The sequence below is a fragment of the Nerophis ophidion genome, linkage group LG16 (genome assembly GCF_033978795.1).
Source record: "Nerophis ophidion isolate RoL-2023_Sa linkage group LG16, RoL_Noph_v1.0, whole genome shotgun sequence".
Lineage (NCBI taxonomy): Eukaryota > Metazoa > Chordata > Actinopteri > Syngnathiformes > Syngnathidae > Nerophis > Nerophis ophidion.
The window spans coordinates 28257001-28273847 of NC_084626.1; the positions used below are offsets into that span (position 1 = coordinate 28257001).

A 16847-nucleotide genomic window follows, 5' to 3' on the forward strand; every position below is an offset into this window, starting at 1 on the left:
GTTGCTAGGTAGATTTGACCGTACACACACAGTAATACGTTCTGTGAGTTGGTCATTTTTAAGGACAGCAAAGTACTCAATCAATGTAACACATCTAAATTGAAAATAAATCATATCTTGCTCATTTCTCAACCTATTTGTAACATACACACACACAAATACACACACCGAGCAGGACGACACAAGAAGCTAACCCCCAAATCTCCAACGTAAAGTAAGTGTAGGAGCCATTCATGGTTTGCGTTTGGTTCATTTTGCTTTGGCTTGGTGTGCAATGCTTCAGATGACCACTTGTGGCAGTATTATATGAGAGCAGAAGTCACAGAGCATGGCACAGCAGATCAGCTGGCAAAGAAGACACTAATTAATTCATAGGACATCTTTTGGAAGAGTGTCAATCACATTAGGACATGCAATACAGAATGAAGTAGGAGCGGGAAGAACTGTAAGGGGGAGCACACAAAAAAACAACCTAATAAGTAAACGCCCCACAGCATTATGTGACAGCTGGACTGAGGTACAGTCTGTGGAACATCAATCAATCAATCAATGTTTACTTATATAGCCCTAAATCACTAGTGTCTCAAAGGGCTGCACAAACCACCACGACATCCTCGGTAGGCCCACATAAGGGCAAGGAAAACTCACACCCAGTGGGACATCGGTGACAATAATGATCCAGTGGGACGTCTGTGACAATAATGACTATGAGAACCTTAGAGAGGAGGAAAGCAATGGATGTCGAGCGGGTCTAACATAATACTGTGAAAGTTCAATCCACAATGGATCCAACACAGTCGCGAGAGTCCAGTCCAAAGCGGATCCAAGACAGCAGCGAGAGTCCCGTTCACAGCGGAGCCAGCAGGAAACCATCCCAAGCGGAGGCGGATCAGCAGCGCAGAGATGTCCCCAGCCGATACACAGGCAAGCAGTACATGGCCACCGGATCGGACTGGACCCCCTCCACAGGGGAGAGTGGGACATAGAAGAAAAAGAAAAGAAACAGCAGATCAACTGGTCTAAAAAGGGAGTCTATTTAAAGGCTACAGTATACAAATGAGTTTTAAGGTGAGACTTAAATGCTTCTACTGAGGTGGCATCTCGAACTGTTACCGGGAGGGCATTCCAGAGTACTGGAGCCCGAACGGAAAACGCTCTATAGCCCGCAGACTTTTTTTGGGCTTTGGGAATCACTAACAAGCCGGAGTCCTTTGAACGCAGATTTCTTGCCGGGACATAATCGGCAAGATAGGATGGAGCTAGACCGTGTAGTATTTTATACGTAAGTAGTAAAACCTTAAAGTCACATCTTAAGTGCACAGGAAGCCAGTGCAGGTGAGCCAGTACAGGCGTAATGTGATCAAACTTTCTTGTTCTTGTCAAAAGTCTAGCAGCCGCATTTTGTACCAACTGTAATCTTTTAATGCTAGACATGGGGAGACCCGAAAATAATACGTTACAGTAGTCGAGGCGAGACGTAACAAACGCATGGATAATGATCTCAGCGTCTTTAGTGGACAGAATGGAGCGAATTTTAGCGATATTTATTGTGGGAAATGCAGTACAGACAGGAGAAAACTAAGGGCAGAAGGAGGTTCCTCTCAAAGGGTTACGAAGCAGCAACCGGAAGAGTTTTGTGTCGTTTGTAGACGGGACAGGTTTAGTATGGCAAGGTAAATACTGTATGATCGTGAGGGAGGGTGAACTCTGGCTCACACTCCAATACTGTAGGTGGCGGTAATGCACCTTATTTGTTGAGTGGCCTGCCATAAAAACAGAAGAAGAAGAAGAAGTCAGGTGTTTGTCTGGACATCATTTCATCCATTCATCAATGACCACGCCCCAAACAAATTATATTGGCTGGACACTGTTTTTATTCAAACACATCATGGCTGGATCCCAGCACCCAGAGGCGACTAAAGGTCAGACAAGATAGTCGCCACATGTTGAGGAGAAGAACATTACCTTTTGGAAAGAGGACAACTCACCTGGAATGTTTGCCACACCTGTTGCTAATCAGCCACATGCTCAAGTAAGACCGAGGCGCCTTTATGAGACACAACTGGCATCGTACAAGACGTCTGCGGTGAGTGGAAACATCCACATTTTTTATTTATTAATGCTATTGGGGCTTGTCGCTAACGCTAGCTACATGTGGCTATTGAGTCCTGGTGGCTGTCGTCTTTTGCAAAGTGTTCTGGAACCGTTGCGTGTTTGTGGTGTTTTTGGTGCGCTTACTAAGCACATTTTTAACAGTCTTGTGTCGCCGAGTGTCTGTTGAATCTGTGCGATGGATCGGGGGTTTCAAACTGGTTTCCATTGAGGGGCTGTTTGTGACAGTGTATGAGTATAAATTTGTTCGTGTGAATGTGTGTTCAACTGGTAGGATGTAGGCCAAATCCGGCCCAGGAATGGCCCCATACCAGTTCAGTTCAAAACTTGGACCTAGAACTACTGTGAACACATTGGCGGATCCTTGCATCGATGTTTGACCCTTGCTAGTGATGTGTATTTCCAAAAAGACGTCGGAGACGCTTTACTGAACCAAAAGTTGTTTTATTCCAAGCGAACGTCATTATACAGGACTGTAGTACCTGGAGGAGGTCAAGTCAAAAAAAGTGAGGCGCTCCTAACTTGGAGAAGCCAAACCATCAGTTTTGTATTCCTCCTTCCTGTCTCTGGGTGTGTGTGCTGAGTCAGGAGAGCACATCCTGACCATGAAAGGAGATGTTCGTGTGTAAGAGTCTGAAAAACAACTGCTTTAAGGCAGCTAGACAGGTAAATGGGTTATACTTGTATAGCGCTTTTCTACCCTTTTTTAAGGAACTCAAAGCGCTTTAACACTGTTTCCACATTCACCCATTCACACACACATTCACACACTGATGGCGGGAGCTGCCATGCAAGGCGCTAACCAGGACCCATCAGGTCTAAGTGTCTTGCTCAAGGATACAACATACGTGACTAGGATGCTAGAAGGTGGGGATTGAACCAGTAACTCTCAGATTACTGGCATGGCCACTCTCCCAACTTCGCCACGCCGTCCCCAGATAGTCTCTTCTCAAGGATAGGGCTATCACTTTTGCATTCCGAAGTCCGTAGGGCCTCCTTCCTACGAGAAGTGATCTAATCCACAAGGAAATGTCAAACTAGGGGCCTTATCTCATAATGTGCTCAACCTACTCATTGTGGTTAGAGTGTCCGCCCTTAGATCGCTAGGTTGTGAGTTCAAACCCCGGTCGAGTCATACCAAAGACTATAAAAATGGGACCCATTAACTCCCTGCTTGGCACTTAGCATCAAAGGTGGAACTTGGGGGTTGAATCACCAAAACTGATTCCCGGGCGTGGCCACCGCTGCTGCCCACTGCTCCCCTCACCTCCCAGGGGGGTGATCAAGGGTAATGGGTCGAAAGCAGAGAATAATTTTGCCACACAAAGTGTGTGTGTGTGTGTGTGAGACAATCATTGGTACTCAAACTTTAACTTAATCATTATTTACTTAAACCTGGTGGTTCGCATTCTCCAAGTTGAATATAAACATTCGCCATATGGAGAACATAATGAGTTAATTGATTATGGGGCGGTATAGCTCGGTTGGTAGAGTGGCCGTGCCAGCACCTTGAGGGTTGAAGGTTCGATTCCCGCTTCCGCTATCCTAGTCACTGCCGTTGTGTCCTTGGGCAAGACACTTTACCCACCTGCTCCCAGTGCCACCCACACTGGTTTAAATGTAACTTAGATATTGGGTTTCACTATGTAAAGCACTTTGAGTCACTAGAGAAAAGCGCTATATAAATCACAATTCACTTCACCAGCAAACATCGACCATGGAGGTCCAAATTTGTGATTGACTTAACCAGAGCATTCCTCAAGGCACCCCTTTAAGTCCTCTCTTTTTTGGCACACATTTTTTTTCATACTGTGGTTTATGTAACTAAGGTGTTGCTGTTGTTTGTTTACTCCAGATGCATTCAGTAGTTATTTGTTCAAGTTATTTAGTTTATACTAGTGTTCCTCAAGGTTCTATGTTAGGTCCTCCCTTTTCCCTCATTTAGGCTATTCAACTGGTCGCCTGCGAGTTCAGTAAAAAAAACCAAAAAAAAATCCCAGCAGTTTGTGTACTTTAGATGCATTCAGTAGGCATTTGTTAAACTGATTTAGTTTATACTAGTGGTGTTCCTCAAGGTTCTATTTTAGGTCCTCTCTTTTTCCTCATCTGGACCCAATAAGTGTCAATTACTATTAACTATCTGTCATATAACTGGGGACACCCCACAACTACCTCTAGGGGTCCCCTGCACCTCACTCTATAGATTTATTTAGTTTGCCTTTTCGTTGGCCCACCCTAAAAGGTTATTCGTTTTCTCTAGCTATAAAAAACAGCATCTATCTATATGTTGACCCCCCCCCCCCCAAAATGAACAAAAAAAACAGTTAGTTATGTGCAGTAAAACTTTTCTTGAACTCAACTCACCTTGATGTGTGTTCCTAAATTTGTGTTGGATGTGAAGATGAAGAGAGCAGTTATGATTTTGGTTTACAGAGTAAACAACTAAAAACTATTGTATTCTCTAAACCAGGGGTCACCAACGCGGTGCCCGTAAAGACCAGATGAGTCGCCCGCTGGCCTGTTCTAAAAATAGCTCAAATAGCAGCACTTACCAGTGAGCTGCCTCTATTTTTTAAATTTTATTTATTTACTAGCAAGCTGGTCTCGCTTTGCTCGATATTTCTAATTCTAAGAGAGATAAAACTCAAATAGAATTTGAAAATCCAAGAAAATATTTTAAAGACTTGGTCTTCACTTGTTTGAATAAATTCATTAATTTTTTTACTTTGCTTCTTATAACTTTCAGAAAGACAATTTTTGAGAAAAATTACAACCTTAAAAATGGTTTTAGGATTTTTAAACACACATACCTTTTTAAATTCCTTTCTCTTCTTTCCTGATAATTTAAATCAATGTTCAAGTATTTTTTTTATTGTAAAAAATAATAAATACATTTTGATTCAATTCTTCATTTTAGCTTCTGTTTTTTTCGACGAAGAATATTTGTGAAATACTTCTTCAAACTTATTATGATTTAAATTTCCCAAAATTTATCCTGTGGCAAATCTAGAAAATCTGTAGAATCAAATGTAAATCTTATTTCAAAGTGGATTTTAACCTATTTGAAACATGTCATCAAAATTCTAAAATGAATCTTAATCAAGAAATATTACTAATGATGTTCCATAAATGATTTTTTAAATTTTTTTCAAAAAGATTCAAATTAGCTAGTTTTTCTCCATTTTTTTCGGTTGAATTTTGAATTTTAGAGTCAAAATTGGAGATAAACTATGTTTCAAAATTTTAAATTTTCCATTTTTTCGTGTTTTTTCCTCTTTTAAACCGTTCAATTAAGTGTTTTTTTCATCATTTATTCCCTACAAAAAACCTACCATAAAAGGAAAAAAAATGTACGATGGAATGACAGACAGAAATACCCATTTTTATATATATATATATATAGATTTATTTATTAAAGGTAAATTGAGCAAATTGGCTATTTCTGGCAGTTTTTTCAAATGTGTATCAAACTGGTAGCCCTTTGCATTAATCAGTACCCAAGAAGTAGCTCTTAGTTTCAAAAAGGTTGGTGACCCCTGCTCTAAACGTATACATTTGTCTAAATTTGGCCAAGGACACACATGATTGTGGGTTTCCTGCACGTCATCTTCATCACTAAAGTAAAAATCTGATCTGTGGTAGAGAATTCCTCTGCCATTTTCAAATATGTTTCTTTTTTTTCCCGAGTGGTCAGCTTGAAGCGTCCCTCTGTCTCCGAGTCCCTTGTCATCATGTGACATAAGTGTTTGTCTGTTTTGATTTGCTTACTAGTTTCAATGACCCACCTTATCTTGCCTCCCATTGGCCAGTCCGTAATGTTTCTCCGTAATCTTAGCCAATTGTGACTCATCACACGAAAACCAACCAATCATCATGTTCTCATTTATCCAGGTCGTTGTGTTTTCTCCATATTTTTTGGGGGGGGCCTGGATTCACTGTGCATTTTTTTTCTTTGTTGCTAAGCTACATAGCTACATGTAGCTTGTTACTGGCCATCACTGTTACCTAGATGGGTTATACTTGTATGGCGCTTTTCTTCCTTCAAGGTACTCAAATCGCTTTGACACTATTTCCACATTCACCCATTCACACGCACATTCACACACTGATGGCGGGAGCTGCCATGCAAGGCGCTAGCCATGATCCATCAGGAGCAAGGGTGAAGTGTCTTGCTCAAGGACACGACGGACGTGACGAGGTTGGAAGAAGGTGGGGATTGAACCAGGAACTCTCAGGTTGCTGGCACGGCCACTCTCCCAACCCCGCCACGCCGTCCCCGATATGATAGATATGTTTTAGATATGTCAATCCCATCTTTTTTAAAAGGTCGAAAACCTAATTAAGGTGTTTACATGTGTTTTTAAAAGCCGGTTAAACCAAATCAGGGCAATAATTTAGTTTTTAGTGCATGTAAGTAAACATACCAAGTGTGTGTGTATGGGGTGTCGACATTGGCTTTCAGGTGGGATGGGGGCCCAGAATTAGGGGCCACGCTCCTGATTTTTACCCACAATGCAACAGGTTTCTTATCCATTTAACACAACTGACATGAACTCTTTCGGTAACAAATGTGTTTCCCCAGAGTTGTAGAATGCATAATTAGCAAGTAGGGGATAAGAGACTTTTCGCTCCACCACTGAGAAGCCTCAACAAACACCTCATTTGGCTTGTTGTTAGGACCGGGTCGTGGCATTAATCACGCCGTGTGGAATGTTGCAGGATTATGAATACAGAGCTGCCTTGCCCATCATCGTACCTTGTAAAACACATATGGCCGCATGCATGCACCTTGTAACAGCTTAATAGGACTCCCTGGACAAATATATTTGAAAAGGTGCACGTAACTTTTATCAGCAATAACTTTGCAGGGTCAAATGCTTTTGCTCTAAAATCATCACCAGTCATTACCGATTTGACGCACAGTTAGTAATCGTACAACTGCGTTGCATCCTGCTCAGACGTCCCTGATATTTCCCATTTAGCGCTCAGGTTTTAGACCGGTGGTTCTCAAGCTTTTTTCACTAAGTACCGCCTCAAAATAGAATGGACTAAGAACAGACAAGTCATTGTTTTGTCTGTTCGTGACAAACAAACAACCTAATCTACGATTTGACTCCCTCGAATGGCCTTGACGCTAGGACCAGGCTGTTCTGAAAAAAAACCCAGAGGACATCTCAATGCTGGACGCTTTTGACCTCCCTCCTCAACGATACCCAGAGTCTTACTTTTTCAGTTTGGCCTCAGTCTACAAAAACATTACACCATCACACCCAAGACAATTGGGCACCCCCCCCCCCCCCCCCCGCCCCTCTGTGGGAGTTGTCGTGATTAAATGTAACGTGTTTATGTGTGCATTGCAAATGAGGTTTTTTTCCCTTGGACTCAGCCTTTGACTGATTTTTGTTTTACTCTTCCCCCCTTTCCCAATATCACCTTTCCCCCACCTTTTTTAAGGAGTGCAGTAAAACTGGCTGATCCGTTGGCGATTCCGTCTTGTCTCCCTGTAACGTATGTCTGCTCTTAGTGGGACTGTGCCGAACATGTACTTTTCAGTTCTTATGTGTCTTGTGCATGTTAAGAATTGGCTATAGATAATCTTGAATCTTGAATAAATTATTTTGAAAAACACTCGCCATAATGAGCGACATTTAAATACAGTAGAGTATTAGGCCTAAGTATTCATTAAAAAACAAGGGAGAGGTTTTATGTAACATTGTAACATTGCACACAATTTGAACAGTAACACTGTTTGAATATGGAAAAATACCACAGTTTGAGAATCACTGTTTTAGACACATGTAGACAACTTTCTACAGCAGGAATGTAAACTGTTTTTTATTGAGGGCCACATGGCAGTTCTGGCTGCCGTCAGAGGGCCACTTGTAAGAGCGATTAATGTATGAATTTGCCTCTGGATTTCATTATTAGTCATATAAATTGTTTTAAGTAAACTGTAGATTTTACAGTAATACTTTACATGTAAAAAAATTTTACTGTAAAAGTGTTTTTTTATTTCTTACATTTTATGGTATATATAAAAACAGTACCACTGTTATGTTTTTTGTTTTTTTTTACAAAAAAAGCTGGCAGCTTGGTTGCCAGAATTGTACTATATATTTTTTTTAACAACAAAATATAGTTAATGGAAAAACAAACAGTTTGTGGGAGGAGGTGGCCTGCAGGAGTAAAGGTCACCGCCTCTGTCCACACAGTATAAGTACTTTTTTTTTTATTCTGGCAACTTAGCTACCAGTTTTTCTACCGTAAAAAAAAAAAGTACTGTCTTTCCACTTACAGTAGTACACCATTAAAAACAACCGTCAAACACTGGCAGCTCAGTCAACAGAATTTTAACGCAAAAAACAGTCCGTTTTTTCATTCCACGGTAATATACGGCATCAAAAGCTGTTAATGTTTACACAAAAGTGTATATTATATATATATATATATATATATATATATATATGTATATATATTAGTATTTATATAGGTGTGTGTGTGTATTTTGGGTATATGCATATGTGTATGTATGTGATTAGGTGTGTATATGTATGTTATGTATGTATGTGTGTATGTATGTATATATATGTGTATATATATATATATATATATATATATATAAATTGTATACATGTGTTTTTATGTGTGTGTTGTGTATATATATGTGTGTGTACATATGTATATATGTGTGTATGAATTTAAATGTATTATATATAGATAATATATAGCATCTACGCAGCAACCACTGAATTGAATTATATTATATAAATGTATTATATATTGTGTGTATATATATTGTATATGTATAGGGGTGGGACCTAATAAGTTTACTTCTTCCCACTCCCTTTTGAGCCATTCTTGACATCTACAAAAGATTAGTCACATGTAATGTTTTCAATGTAGCTGTAAAAATAATGTATATATATATTTCTTTTGTATTTTATGTCATTCTCTTGTTTTGTTTGCATGGCTCAAAATAAACCATTCATTCATACTGTAAAGAACGTAACATTTATTGTAATTTTTATTAATTTGATGGGTAGTTTGCTGTGAAGTGTTTTTATTTAGACAAAGAATGTTTGGAAAGTATGATAATATTCTGTATTTTGTTGCAATATTGGGAACTATTAAAGTTGAAAAGGTATACAATCCCAAGCAGTACATATATTTTTTCTGTCCAAAAGAAAAAAATCAATTACATTTAGTGAGAAAATATGAAGTACTTTTTTTGACACATCGTTCCCAAGTTTCTGCAGGCCAGATAAAATGATGAGTTTTGACACCTGTGCTCTACACCAATGCAAATCCATACAATGTATTGTAAATAAACACCATCAAAATTCAGTATGTAGATAACGAGTACACAAAACATTAATCAGTGCAGGGCTACACCACTACAGTAATGAAAACGTCAAAAGTTAACAACTCTCTCACGGTTTGAATCAAAACAGAACATTGTTATGATAAAAAAATAAATTGTCGATTGGATCTATAAATGTGCAACGCTTCTTAATGTAACTGATTGAAGAAATAATCATAATGTTGCTATTTTTCATAGTTTTTAGATTACCCAGGGCATTGTTCTCTGGAGGGAGCTGGAAATAATGATCGCAATTTAGGTAAATTCAAACCGACCATCGATAACTTTGTTGCCTGTGATGTCATCTCTGAATGAATGAATGAATAATATTTGTAATTTTACATGTGCAACGAAATTGAACGATTTAAATAAACTACCATATTTTCCCGATTATAAAGCGCACTAAAATCCTTTCTTTCCCCCTCAAAACTCGACAGTGCGCCTAATGTACGGAATAATTCTGTTTTGTGCTTACCGACCTCGAAGCAATTTTATTCGGTACATGGTGTAATAAGTGTGACCAGTAGATGGCAGTCACACATGAAATACATGTAGACTGCACTATGATGGCAATATGACTCAAGTAAACAACACCAACATTTTATATGTTCCATTGAAAATATAGAAAATTACACACGGCGCTCAAAAATCCATCATGTTTTAGTACGACTTTGGTAAGCTATGAAGCCACACCGCTTGATGGATTGTCGGCGCATTAAACATAGGAGTGTTATTATGGTGTGTGTATAAGGTAAGACATATTATCTGGCGTTTTGTTTTGCAATATTATGCTAAAGTAATTTTTACCTTCTGGTACATGCTGATCTGAATTTGGGATTTGCATAAGTCCTGAAAAATTGCGTCCGTCCGCCTTTGTAGTCCTTGGTGACGCCGTAGTCGATAAGCTTCTTCTTTTTCCTCTGTTCTTGTTATGGGACATTTGTTCTCTGCTGTTGCCATTTCGAATATAAAGTAGTGTAAAGTTCTTACTTATATCTGTCAGTAAACTCGCCATGAAAGCGCTGAAACATACTGGCGTAGTGAGTTTACATTATTCACCCAAGGAACTTTATTATTAGAGAGTTCCGGTCCGAATTAGTGATTTAGAAGTTGCCGAAACACTACGGAGAGACATTAGCCGCTAGCTAGCTAATGAGCAGGTATGTTTTAAAGCAGTGGTCCCCAACCTTTTTGTAGCTGCGGACCGGTCAACGCTTGATAATTTGTCCCGCGGCTCTGGGGGGGGGGGGGGGGGCGGGGGGGGATTTTTTATTTTTTTATTTTTTTTTCCTTTGTCATGAAAAAGGGAGGTTTTTTTGGGGTTGGTGCACTAATTGTAAGTGTCCTTTGTGTTTTTTATGTTGTTCTAATAAAAATAAAAAAAAATTATTACATATTTTTTTTAGATTAAAAAATAATAAAAATTTAAAAAAAATTATTCTGCGGCCCGGTACCAATCGATGCGCGGCCCGGTGGTTGGGGACCACTGTTTTAAAGCACCTCTTACACCTCTTTATTGTTTTTTTTTACTTTTTGAAGTCATTAGTATGGCTAGACTTTATTAGTACGGGTTTGCCGTACAACATACTTGCCAACCTTGAGACCTCAAAATTCGGGACATGGTGGGGGTTTGGTGGTAGCGTCCCGGAAGAGTTAGCGCATCAAGTGGTTCTGGGTATTTGTTCTGTTGTGTTTATGTTGTTACGGTGCGGATGTTCTCCTGAAATGTGTTTGTGATTTTTGTTTGGTGTTGGTCCACAGTGTGGCGCATATTTGTAACAGTGTTAAGTTGTTTATACGGCCACCCTCAGTGTGACCTGTTGACCAAGTATGGCTTGAATTCACTTTTGTGTGTGAAAATGCTGCATATATTATGAGACTGAGCCGGCACACTGTTTGCATAGAGGATAAACGGACGTGACGACAGGTTATCAAGACGCTAAAGGCAATGCCTTCAAGGCACGCCCCCAATTTTATTGTCCGGGTGGAAATCGGGAGAATGGTTGCCTCGGGAGATTTTCGGGAGGGGCACAGAAATTCGGAAGTCTCCTGGGAAAATCGGGAGGGTTGGCAAGTATGCCGTACAACCCTCTGCCAAAAATATGAAATATACTTTTTAAATAAAACCTAGGCCTTTTTTTTTTTTAAATGAACATTTAGACCTACTGCGCTACTGTATTTTAACGGCCTACTGAAACCCACTACTACCGACTACGCAGTCTGATAGTTTATATATCAATGATGAAATATTAACATTGCAACACATGCCAATACGGCCGGTTTAGTTTACTAAATTGCAATTTTAAATTTCCTGCGAGGTGTCCTGTTGAAAACGTCACGGAATGATGACGCTTATGTTGACGCGTGCTTGTGACGTTATTGGTTGGAGCGGACATTTTATCCCAGCACCACTCACGGCTAAAATTCGTCTGCTTTAATCACATAATTACACAGTATTTTGGACATCTGTGTTGCTGAATCTTTTGCAATTTGTTCAATTAATAATGGAGACTATAAAGAAGAATGCTGTTGGTGGAAAGCGGTGTATTGCAGCTGCCTTTAGCAACCAAAACACAGCCGGTGTTTCTTTGTTTGTTGTGAAGCTTTAATATGAAACGAAGCGGTCAAAGCGAGCATGTTTCTCTACCAGATGCCAACCAACAAGTTTTTGGATGACAAAATTGTGACAAAATATCTCTTCCCGGAGACTTGAGCGGAGTTTGCGTCCTCCCGCAGTAGCTGTCAAAAAGGCAGCTGTGACTTTCTTGGCTCCTCCATATGGCTTTTCTCAGAGACACTGGCGGTCACCACACCCCTCTGACTTTCAGGTATGACTTTATAATCTCACTAACACAATAAGAAGATAAAGGATTTTACAGAATTATCTGAGTAAATATGTCTAATAACATCTGAATCGCTCACTGCCGTCGCCTTTTTTGTTTTCTTTTCTAGTGCTTCACTCTAACTTTCCTCGTCCACGAATATTTCATCCTCGCTCAAATTAACGGGGAAATCATCGCTTTCTCGGTCCGAATAGCTCTAGCTGCTGGTGGCTATAAACAATGTAAGGATGTGAGGAGCTCCACAACCCGTGACGTCACGCGCACATCGTCTGCTACTTCCGGTACAGGCAAGGCTTTTTTTATTAGCGACCAAAAGTTGCGAACTGTTCTCTACTAAATCCTTTCAGCAAAAATATGGCAATATTGCGAAATGATCAAGTATGACGAATAGAATGGACCTGCTATCCCTGTTTAAATAAGAAAATCTCATATCAGTAGGCCTTTAATGTTGGTTTTTATGGTGGTAGTGAACAAAGTTTCAGAACCATTGGAATAGATGATTGGAAGAGAGTACCTTCGAACCGCCACTGTTTAAAAAACCCCCCATCTATTTAGAGTTTACAACTTTTTAAAAAAATCAATCTGTCTTTCTGAGCTTTTAAGGGGAAGCATTTTTTTTTTTTTGTGGGCCAGCGTTATTTTTTGTTTTCTTTGGTCATGCAGAAAAGCTGCTGAGACCTCCAAAATGCAATAACTCCATTTGCACTCAGTGAGAGTAATCTTTCATGTACTTTCTGTTATCCAGTAAAGCTTTCATACTCTCACCTCCCAGTCTCGGCCTCAACATGCACCCTCCTCCCCTCGGATTCCATTAAAAAGCATAACTTCACCTTCCTCAGGCTCTGATCAAACAACCCCGCTTAATGCACTTTCCCCAACGTGCCTCATATTTACATATAGATTGACTATTTATCAGTTTCCATTTTCAACACGGACTCCCGGTGGTCCGTTTTTTTTATTAATCCATGTTGGGTTTTTGTACATTAAAAAAAAAAAAAAAGACAGATGTAATTCTTTGAACATAGGTATGCAAGGTGAATTGTAATGACGGGAGTCAGTTTCTAGTCTTCTTGAAGATGGTGAACATCACAGTGGGATGATAGACGTGAACCCGACACGGGCGGCCGTCAACCACACCTCTGCAAGATTCAACAAGTTCGATATAATTTCACGTTTGTGCAAAATGACGCAATCGGCTGAAAGCGTCTTCTTGCAAAAAACACTTTCACTTTCTGCTTGTGTGTGCTACTTTTTTGTCTTTGGTAAGTAAAGAGCGTAAAGCAATCGTACAGGACGACAATATCTAGGGTGCGGCCTAAAGGGGAACATTATCACAATTTCAGAAGGGTTAAAACCAATAAAAATCAGTTCCCAGTGGCTTATTTTATTTTTTGAAGATTTTTTCCAAATTTTACCCAGCCTGGAAAATCCCTAAAAAAAAAGCTTTAAAGTGCCTGATTTTCGCTATCTGTGAAGCCATCGTCCATTTTCCTGTGACGTCATCCAGTGATGCCAATACGGATAACACAGCAAGATATAGCGACATTAGCTCGGATTCAGACACGGATTTCAACGGCTTAAGCGATTCAACAGATTACGCATGTATTGAAAGGGATGGTTGATAGCGTAAACGAAATTGAAGAAGAAACTGAAGCTATTGACGCTATTCGGTAGAGATGTGCGGATAGGCAATTATATCATCCGCAACCGCATCATCAAAGTCGTTATCCACCCGAACCAATATTTTATCAGAAATGCAAACGCCCGCCACCCGCCCGTTGAAATACATCAGAGGTCTGCCACCTCTAACACTCAGAGCTATGAACCCGTTATACAGAGTAAAGAAAACAATGGGAGCCGCTAACGTTCTCACGGATATCCAATGGTGTTCATCCTGGTGACAAAAATATGGGCGTGCTGTGAAGCCATTGCCTTTGACACCTTCAACAACATGTACAAACCGACTGTTAGTCCGACATCATGTTGTAAGCGGCTTCCGCATTCACACGTACAAGATTGAAAGGCATACTGGGGTGACACAGAGTACACTAATGGTTGTGATATAAACAATTTTAACACTATTACTAATATGCGCCATGCTGTGAAGACACACCAAACAAGAATGACAAACACATTTCGGGAGAACATCCTCACAGTAACACAACATAAACGCAACACAACAAATACCCAGAATCATTTGCATCCGTGACACTTCCTGAATATATTTTACACCCCCGCGCCCCAAACCCCGCCCACCTTACCGACGCATGGGGGGGGTGGGGGGTTTGCTGCTAGCGAGGTGTATAAAATAGTCAGGGCTGTCATGGATACAAAGGATTCTGGGTATTTGTTGTGTTGCGTTTATGTTGTGTTACTGTGAGGATTTTCTCCCGAAATGTGTTTGTTATTCTTGTTTGGTGTGGCTTCACAGCGTGGCGCATATTAGTAAAAGTGTTAAAATTGTTTATATCACAACCATTAGTGAACTCTGTATCACCCAGTATGCCTTGCAGTCGTGTGCATGTGTCTGACAGACATTTTGCCGGACTGACAAACAGATCGTACATGCTGTAGAAGGGTGACAATGCCAATGGTTTCATAGCACGCCCTAATTCTTATTAACTGGGTGACTTCCGGCAGTCATTCTAGAGAATATTTACGTCTCCTATTGTCTTCTTCGCTTTGTGATACGGGTGCTTAATGGCTCTTTGAATGGTAAAGGATACCGGCCCCTGAACCACGTATAACAAATATTTCCGACTGGTTCAACCACCACCCGCCCGAATCTAATTAAAATCTATTTTTTCGTCCTGTCACCCGCCCGACTCCGCGGATGAGACCGCAAACCGCGCATCTCTACTATTCGGCCATGTCTGCCTTAGCATCGCCGGTAAAATGTTCAGACCAACGATCGGAAGTTTCGCATCTTGTGACACTGGATCAACTTAAATCCATCGATTGGTAAGTGTTTGTTTGACATTAAATGTGGGTAGAGGGAAACGCTGGATGTAAATAGAGTTTCAAATGTACTTACAGCTAGCCTAAATAGCATGTTTGATTAGCTGGCAGTCATGCTGCGACCAAATATGTCTGATTAGCACATAAGTCAATGACATCAACAAAACTCACCTTTGTGATTTAGTTGACTTTATGGTTGGAAATGCATCTGCTTTGAGTGTCGCAGGATATCCACACAATCTTGCCATCTCTTTAGTAGCATAGGTTTCGTCGGTAAAGTGTGCGGAATAAACGACTGACCATTTCGTCGGCTTTTCCCACACCCTCGTATTTTGAACAAATTTCGTCCAATTTCATGCCACTTTCGCATCTTTGGGCCAGTGGTGCAACTTGAATACCTCCCTGTTAGTGTTGTTACACCCTCCGACAACACACCGATGAGGCATGATGTCTCCAAGGTTACAGAAAATTGTCGAAAAAAACGGAAAATAACAGAGCTTAGACGCGGTGTTTGCAATGTGTTCGAGAAAATGGCGGCTTTATTACCTCGGTGACGTCACCTGAGAGCGATGAATAGGAAGGCATTTAATTCGCCAAAATTCACCCATTTAGAGTTCGGAAATCGGTTAAAAATATATATGGTCTTTTTTCTGCACCATCAAGTCATATATTGACTCTTACATAGGTCTGGTGATATTGTTCCCCTTTAAGGATGAGGGGGGAAAATCATATAGTGATCTGTAGTGATGGGAAGGAAGGCTCTTTGAGGAGAAATTTGTTGTTACTTGAATTAATTTCTTACCAAATTATGAGTAAAATTAATATCTAATACAAAAAAACTAACTAACATATGTAAAGGATTGATATGGGTTAATTAATGAAATTAACATAATTTGGCTAGAGGGTAGCGGGGGTGTATATTGTCGCGTCCCGGAAGAGTTATTGCTGCAAGGGGTTCTGGGTATTTGTTATGTTGTGTTACGGTGCGGATGTTCTCCCGAAATGTTTAACTAGATGTCCGATAATTTTTTTTTTTTTTTGCCGATATCCGATATTGTCCAACTCTTAATTACCGATTCCAATATCAACCGATACGGATATATACAGTCGTGGAATTAACACATTATTATGCCTAATTTTGTTGTGATGCCCTGCTGGATGCATTAAACAGTGTAAGAAGGTTTTCCAAAATAAATCAACTCAAGTTATGGGAAAAAAATGCCAACATGGCACTGCCATATTTATTATTGACGTCACAAAGCACATTATTTTTTTTAACATGCCTCAAAACGGCAGCTTGGAATTTGGGACATGCTCTCCCTGAGAGAGCATGAGGAGGTTGAGGTGGGCGGGGTTGGCTAAGGGGTAGCGGGGGTGTATATTGTCGTGTCCCGGAAGAGTTAGTGCTGCAAGGGGTTCTGGATATTTGTTCTGTTGTGTTTGTTGTGTTACGGTACGGTCATACTTGATCATTTTGCGATATTGCCATATTTTTGCTGAAAGGATTTAGTAGAGAACATCGACGAGAAAGTTTGCAACTTTTGGTCGCTAATAAAAAAGCCTTGCCTGTACCG

At 40.2% G+C, this 16847-nt stretch overlaps 1 protein-coding gene across 1 annotated transcript in view; it reads left to right on the plus strand.

The window, feature by feature from the left end:
- Positions 1-1475: 1475 nt before the first annotated feature.
- The window catches only part of sema3fb (sema domain, immunoglobulin domain (Ig), short basic domain, secreted, (semaphorin) 3Fb), a 432026-nt gene continuing 416654 nt past the window's right edge, over positions 1476-16847 (plus strand). The window contains exon 1 of the mRNA XM_061874803.1: positions 1476-2086. The gene's annotated coding sequence lies outside the window, so the exon portion shown is untranslated. The remainder of the gene's footprint in view (positions 2087-16847) is intronic.